The sequence below is a fragment of the Carettochelys insculpta genome, chromosome 10 (genome assembly GCF_033958435.1).
Source record: "Carettochelys insculpta isolate YL-2023 chromosome 10, ASM3395843v1, whole genome shotgun sequence".
NCBI classification, from domain to species: Eukaryota; Metazoa; Chordata; order Testudines; family Carettochelyidae; genus Carettochelys; species Carettochelys insculpta.
The window spans coordinates 12198554-12205795 of NC_134146.1; the positions used below are offsets into that span (position 1 = coordinate 12198554).

Sequence of the window (7242 nt, forward strand, 5' to 3'; positions counted from 1 at the left end):
GAGGGATCCCTAAATTATAACACCATATTGCAGCTGCTTTTGTTTTTACAACATACCAGTAAATGGGAAGAACATATGTATGGCCAATATTTTGAATATCTTAGAAATAGACAAGACTTGCAGGAAATGTGTGGATTACCATGTACAGGGCAACCAGCTGTAAATAAGCCTGATCTAAGATTATCATGTGTAGTACAACCAGCTGTAAATAAGCCTAATGTAAACTGTCACCAGGACCCCCTTCGGCTTCTGCACCCACACCCCCTCCATACAGGGAAAGGGTTTCCCATGATTTGGGAATAGGCCCCTCAGTTAAACTGTATCTATTAGTGACTGAAACAGTGGTTGACTGACTGGGAGCTGCGGATCGACAGGCTACTACTATGCAGGTGTAGACCCATGTGCCCTTTAATCCGATCGATTTGGCAACTTTTAAACCCCAAGCCGGGGAGTTTTCCACGGATCCTAGCCGCTTTATTTCAATTTTCAAAGGGTGTTTAGCCAGTCACAAGCCTGATTGGAATGACTGTCAGGTCCTAATGAGAACCCTGTTGTCTGAAGTGGAGCGTAACCAGGTTGTAACAAAAGCCAGGGAGAAAGCAAGAAAAAGGCATGAACTTGGCAGGAGCGAAAAAAAGCAATTTGTCAAATCCCTAAGCCCAGCAATAGGAAACAACTGCATGCCTTTTTGGGAACAGCAGGATTTTGCAGATTATGGATACCTGATTTTGGGGTACTGGTTAAGCCTCTGTACGAGTGTGTTAAAGAAAGTAACAGAGACTTGTTCTGTTTTTAAAAAAAAAAAAAGAGGCTATTGCTCTTTTGCCTCTGACCCCCACCCTCCCAGATCCCCATGAAAAGCCAGAATACTCTGCCCAAGAACAGCAGTTAGCTGAGCAGTTACAGCTGAACCTGCGAGAAGGATGGTATGTAAGTGAAAAAGGACAAGTGTTGCTTCCTGGACCCTTGATAAGGCCGATGGTTATGAGTTTTCATCAAGGGACACATGCAGGTCAGGAAGCCCTGATCCAATTATTAGAGAAGTACTTTATAGGAGATGGAATGAGAAATGAAGCCAGACGGGTGGTTAGAGACTGTATGGTATGTCAGAAAAATAATCCCTGAGCAGGAAGACCCGTGGTACCCTCCCCACTACCATCAGCCCCGGGACCGGGACTCGTGTGGCAAATTGACTTTACTGAACTACCTCGTGCCAGTGGGTTTCGGTACCTACTGGTACTTGTGGATCGTTTTACAGGATGGATAGAGGCATTTCCATGTAAAAATTGTACGGCCAACACAGGCGCTAAAATCTTAAAGGAGATAGTCCCCCGGTTCGGAGTACCAGAATGGATTGAATCAGACCGAGGAACCCATTTCGCGGCCCGATGTGTGGAGAAAGTAGCAGATGGACTCAATATTCCACGGAAATACCACACTCCATATAGACCGCAGGCCAGCAGAGTGATGAAAAGAGGGAATCAGACTTTGAAAAGACATTTGTCAAAATTGTGCCAGGAAGCTCAGCTTAAGTGGCCAGAGGCCCTCCCCTTAGCCCTCTTAAGGACCTGAATATTACCCAAAGGGAGGTTAGGATTAAGCCCATTCGAAATCTTGTTTGGGCGATCATGGCCACTGAATGGGGTGCCTGGTACAGGTATAGAATGGGGAATAGGGGAGGGGCTTTTAAGGAAATATTTGCTGTCGCTGTCGTCTGTTATGTCTTCAATCCACAGGTTTGTTCGTGACAATCAGCCCATTCCGTTGGACCAATCCCTTCACGATATTCAGCCAGGAGACAGCGTGTTGCTTCGGACGTGGAAAGAGGAGCCCCTTCAAGAGAAGTGGAAAGGACCCCACCTCGTTTTATTGACCACAAAAACTGCTGCTAAACTAGAAGGAGTCAAACTGTGGGTCCATTTCACTCGATTAAAGAAGGTCGAACCGGCTGAGGAAAAGGAGTGGACTGTGAGCCGTGTCACCCCAGAAGCTGAAGAGGACTTAGGACTGAAATTATTGGTTAAGTATTAAAAGATAAGAAAGTGGAAATGCTACCCATGAATCAGGTTTTAAGTAAAGAATATGAGAAGACTCAATATGGGACATCTTGAGTGTTCTCAAAGGGGGGAAATGTGGGCACGGGAAACATTATATTCTGATCTCATAGAGACATTGTTTTGTAAATGAATGCTTATTGATGTTCTCATAAGGTTCAATATTGAATTTAGCATTGTTAGTGAATCCTCCTTAATTTTCAGTATTGTTTTGTTAATGAGATCCTGTTCATGTTCTATACGACCGAATAACTCTACCTTCCTGTAATTTACTTTTTGTTAATAATCTATTGGTACTTGACCTCCTGCTCAATAGGGAATTACCAGAGCAGAATGGCATAAGACCAGTAAGAATTCAGTTTGAGCTGGAGAAATGGATAAAGGGAGTATGAGAAACTCTCCCCTGGTTTGTTGGGAGCGGGGATGAACAAAGGAGGAGAGAGGTATAAGTATTGCTCATCTCTTGTTGCAAGGTGTGCAGGCTTTGAGGAGAGATCCCCCTGCACCTTACTTGGCATGCCAAATAAAGATTCTTCTTCCACTCTCGGTGTGTTATTGGGCCAGCGTTGCACACCGGGCACGAACTGCCACTGTGCCACCTTAAGAAGGAGGCAACACTTCCTTAAACTGAAAAAAAAAAGAAGCTGAGCACAATACCTTTTATACATTTCAAGCTAAGCTGTACTCTGGTGTTGCATACATGTGAAAATAAATAAGTGGACATAGGTGGTTATTTCCATAGACTCATTTCCTGTGCATCTGGTTTATAAAAAGGATGAGAAAGCAGGTGGTAGCAGTAGTCTGTGGAGCTAAAATATATCATCCCTTGGCATACATTATATTATTGACCCTCTCCATTTTAAGCACTGAAGCTATGTTTAAATTTGATTTGGAATAAGGTGTGTTTTTCATCTGAGTATCTCAAGCTAAGCAAATCTCTGTAATCAAGTGAAAAAATGCGAAAGAATTTGCTGGAGAATAAGTTTCCTCTCTACGGTGAGACCACAAATAAAATTTGACAAAAGCAGAAGTGATGGTTCTTCGGTTTATCATCACCACCAAGACCAGTTATGATAATCGTATAATTTATGCCATGAAAACAAGAAAGCAGTCCAGTAGCGCTTTAAAGACTAACAAAATAATTTATTAGGTGATGAGCTTTCGTGGAACAGACCCACTTCTTCAAACCATAGCCATACCAGAACATACTCAATATTTAAGGCACAGAGAACCAAAAATAGTAATCAAGGTTGACAAATCAGAAAAATATTCTCAAGGTGAGCAAATCAGAGAGTAGAGGGACAGAAGTAGGGGGAGTCAAGAATTAGATTAAGCCAAGTATACAAAAGAGCCGCTATAATGACCTAAAAAATTCCCATCCCAGTTCAAAGCACGTGTCAATGTGTCGAATTTGAATATAAAAGAGTTCAGTAGCCTGCTTCCAAAGTGTTATGAAAATTCCTCTTCAGTAAGATGCAAACTTTCAGGTCATTACCTGAAAGATCATCACCTAATAAATTATTTTGTTAGTCTTGAAAGTGCTACTGGACTTCTTTTTTGTTTTGATAGTATATGGACTAGCACGGCTTTCTCTCTGTTATAATTTATGCCAAACATATTACATTTTCCAAGCTGCCTGAAAATAATTAAGTGTTCATAAACAACCTTCCCCAGCTGTTTCAATGCCTACAGAGCTCCTGTTGACTACACAAGGATATATTTTTTTTAAAAATCCAAGAAGCAAAACTGAGATCATATATACAGAAAATATACAGGATCACTCTATTTGTGGATCCTAAATACAAACCCCATCCCTTTGTCTTAAGTGCTCTCTTGAGAAGTGTAACTGACTTCAAGATCCACACCTGCAGTTTGAGAATCACTCTCTTGAGGCCTAAGACTACATAACTAAAGTCAACTGTGCTTATAACTGGGGCTTCTTGTTGAATGTGACTCCTTAGCCACGTTATGCTTCTGATTTTCAGCATGCCGAACACCCATGACCCCAGTGATGTCAATGGGAAGTGTGGGGGCTAATCACCTGTGGAAATGCAGGGCTTAACTGATGTGAGATATCTCAAAGAGGTGTTAGCAGCGTTTGTCTGTATCTTCGCAAACAAAAAAGCAGGCCTGTAGCACTTTAAAGACTCACAAGATAATTTATTAGGCGATGAGCTTTCATGGGGCAGACCCGCTTCCTCAGATCTGGAAAATCCTGATAAAAGATAACTGAGATGAAGGGAATTCAACAGAAATGTTAAATGGTGTGAGATGAATGATGTTGGGAAGAAATTAGTAACAAAATAGCAGCAACGCTCAGCAAATTCTTTTTCCTCCTCCCTGATGCGTCAATATAGAAACAATGAATAGTAGGTAGCATATGTCAATCAGTGTTTATGACCCACAATAACAAGACTGTGGGAGGAAGGAGGAGGAAATTGTGAATGAGGTGGAGGAAAAGATGGAAGTGAGGAAGATAAGATGGTAATTTATATCGTATTATTTTGGTTAGTAAAATTGTTAATTTTATTACTTAAAACGCCTTTAAAATAAAGTTTCATCTGTGGTGAAACACGGCAGAACAAAAAACTTCCAGCACACAGGACGACAGGAATTAACACGTTGGAGTAGATCTGAGGTCATCTATCCAGTATCTCAGTGCCAGATTTTACAGTCATTCAGATTATTATTTGACAAGCCTAACTGAGATTCTCATAGGCCCAATCTAAAAAGCAATGTGTTTCTACAACCCACCTTAAACTCTCTTTTTTGTTAAAGCAGCACTGAATGAAAGAGGAATCTTTGTTAGAAATGGGGAAGCACAGGCAATAGAGCACACAGTTATTTGTGACTGATCCAGAGGAAGATGAAACTAGTTACAATGTACATTTTGGCAGCCTTGAAGCATGAAAACACTCAGAAAGTCAGCAACACTCTCAAGTTGCTCAGCTATTAAGTACTTAATAGCCAAGGGGTCTGCAACCTGTGACTCCAGAGCCGCATGCAGCTCTTTAAGGACTTCTTGGTGACTCCAAATGCTATAATTGAAAGTAAACAGAAAAACCTTCCTGATTATTTTCAATGAACAGTGAAAATCTAAAAGCCCCAAAATGAACAACTCATATCTAAATAGCAAACAATGGCTACGTCTACACGTGAAGCCTACATCAAAGTAGCCTATTTCGATGTGGCGACATCGAAATAGGCTATTTCGATGAATAACATCTACACATCCTCCAGGGCTGGCAACGTCGATGTTCAACATCGACGTTGCGCAGCACCACATCGAAATAGGCGCTGCGAGGGAACGTCTACACGCCAAAGTAGCACACATCGAAATAAGGGTGCCAGGCACAGCTGCAGACAGGGTCACAAGGCAGACTCAACAGCACGCCGCTCCCTTAAAGGGCCCCTCCCAGACACAGTTGCACTAAACAACACAAGATCCACAGAGCCGACAACTGGTTGCAGACCCTGTGCATGCAGCATGGATCCCCAGCTGCAGCAGCAGCAGCCAGAAGCCCTGGGCTAAGGGCTGCTGCACACGGTGACCATAGAGCCCTGCAGGGGCTGGAGAGAGAGCGTCTCTCAACCCCTCAGCTGATGGCTGCCATGGCGGACCCCGCTATTTCGAAGTTGCGGGACGCGCAACGACTACACAGTCCCTACTTCGACATTGAACGTCGAAGTAGGGCGCTATTCCCATCCCCTCATGGGGTTAGCGGCTTCGACGTCTCGCCGCCTAACGTCGATGTTAACATCGAAATAGCGCCCAACACGTGTAGCCGTGACGGGCGCTATTTCGAAGTTAGTGCCACTACTTCGAAGTAGTGTGCACGTGTAGACACGGCTAATATGTGATCTCAAAACATTGGATAACTTCCCCTAGCATCCTCCAGAGAGAGAGCGAGAGAGAGAAGGTTCAGGAATGAAAGTCAGGAAGACAGTGGCACAAACATGCATGTAAACTGTGAGGAAATAGAATATATAAAAAGTTTCTGAATGTCCTGCAGTAAACATGTATCACATTACAAATTATTGTGTGTGCGCTGTTCTTGAAATGGGAATTACAAAATGAACAGCTTGAAATTATTAAGGACCATCTTCATATTCACATGCATTACAGCTGCTAAATTATTGAATTGTTTAACCAAATTGGAAAAAATAAAAGGCTCTTCTTGCTAGTTTGGTTGCTGACCCTTGGAACAGCCCATTCAAATCGAGTAAAGATTGGTTTCAACCAATAATTCAAATAGATTCAGACTGATGTGCTGCAAAATGGTGTGAGACCAGTGATTCTTCTGCCTAGAAGTGTAAACAAAGCTCATCTCCTCTCCCATCATCTAAAATACTTTGCTACTGTAGACACAAACTCAGCTGGCAGAATCATTTCCAATTCCCCATGGTTCTAGTTCCCCAGCGCCCACTTTACTTTGAGCAGAGCATCTCTGCTGACTGTACATTGAAGCATATGGGCCACATCAAAAATCACGTCAGGATGTAACTTTTCAAAACAAGGCTACAGGAGGTGAGGAGACAGCGTTTCCTGGCCAGCTGATGTAACACGTTATAAATAGTTGAACAATCACTCTGAAAGCCTGTTTTTCTTGTGAAGGGGAGGGGAGAAAAAAAACCTGTTTTCCTACCCTTGTTCAGGTCTCCGGATCAGATCCTCTAGGCAGATGTGATGGGGATGTCCTAGTTTGTGCGTGTTCTCTGGCCAGGTTTGCACAAACACAAAGGCAAATTACATAGAGGCTCCACTTATCAGCACAGCTGGCATTCCATTCCTTCCTTAAGTTCCTGCAGCACACCCAGTTCCCTTTGAAGTTAGTCCTTCAGTCTCCCTCCATTTATCAACACAAGACGCAGGCCTTCCCTCTCTCCCTCCTTTGATTTCTGCCAAGTGAACAAATATAAGCTGTCAAAGGTCTACCCCCTGAGTGCCCGTTTAAACCCACTGCTTCTCTCTGCCTTCTGAAAGCCGGGATCTGCCACTGACTGGTTTGTAAAAGAGTAAACTCCTCCTCTTGGCTGGGAGGGAGAAAGGGAGGGTGTTGGAAAGATAGACTGTGAGCAGGCTGACTTCCTGCTTGGATGAATACGAAGGTAGAGCAGCTGAATTAATATTTTCAACCCTGTTGCACACAAACACCCAAGCACACATACAGACTTAAGAGAAAGGCTG

General features: G+C 43.0%; 1 protein-coding gene across 1 annotated transcript in view; it reads right to left on the bottom strand.

The window, feature by feature from the left end:
• The window catches only part of PIK3CB (phosphatidylinositol-4,5-bisphosphate 3-kinase catalytic subunit beta), a 189254-nt gene extending 182262 nt beyond the window's left edge, over positions 1 to 6992 (bottom strand). Inside the window, exon 1 of the mRNA XM_075004356.1 lies at positions 6701 to 6992. The gene's annotated coding sequence lies outside the window, so the exon portion shown is untranslated. The remainder of the gene's footprint in view (positions 1 to 6700) is intronic.
• Between the last annotated feature and the right edge of the window lie 250 nt (positions 6993 to 7242).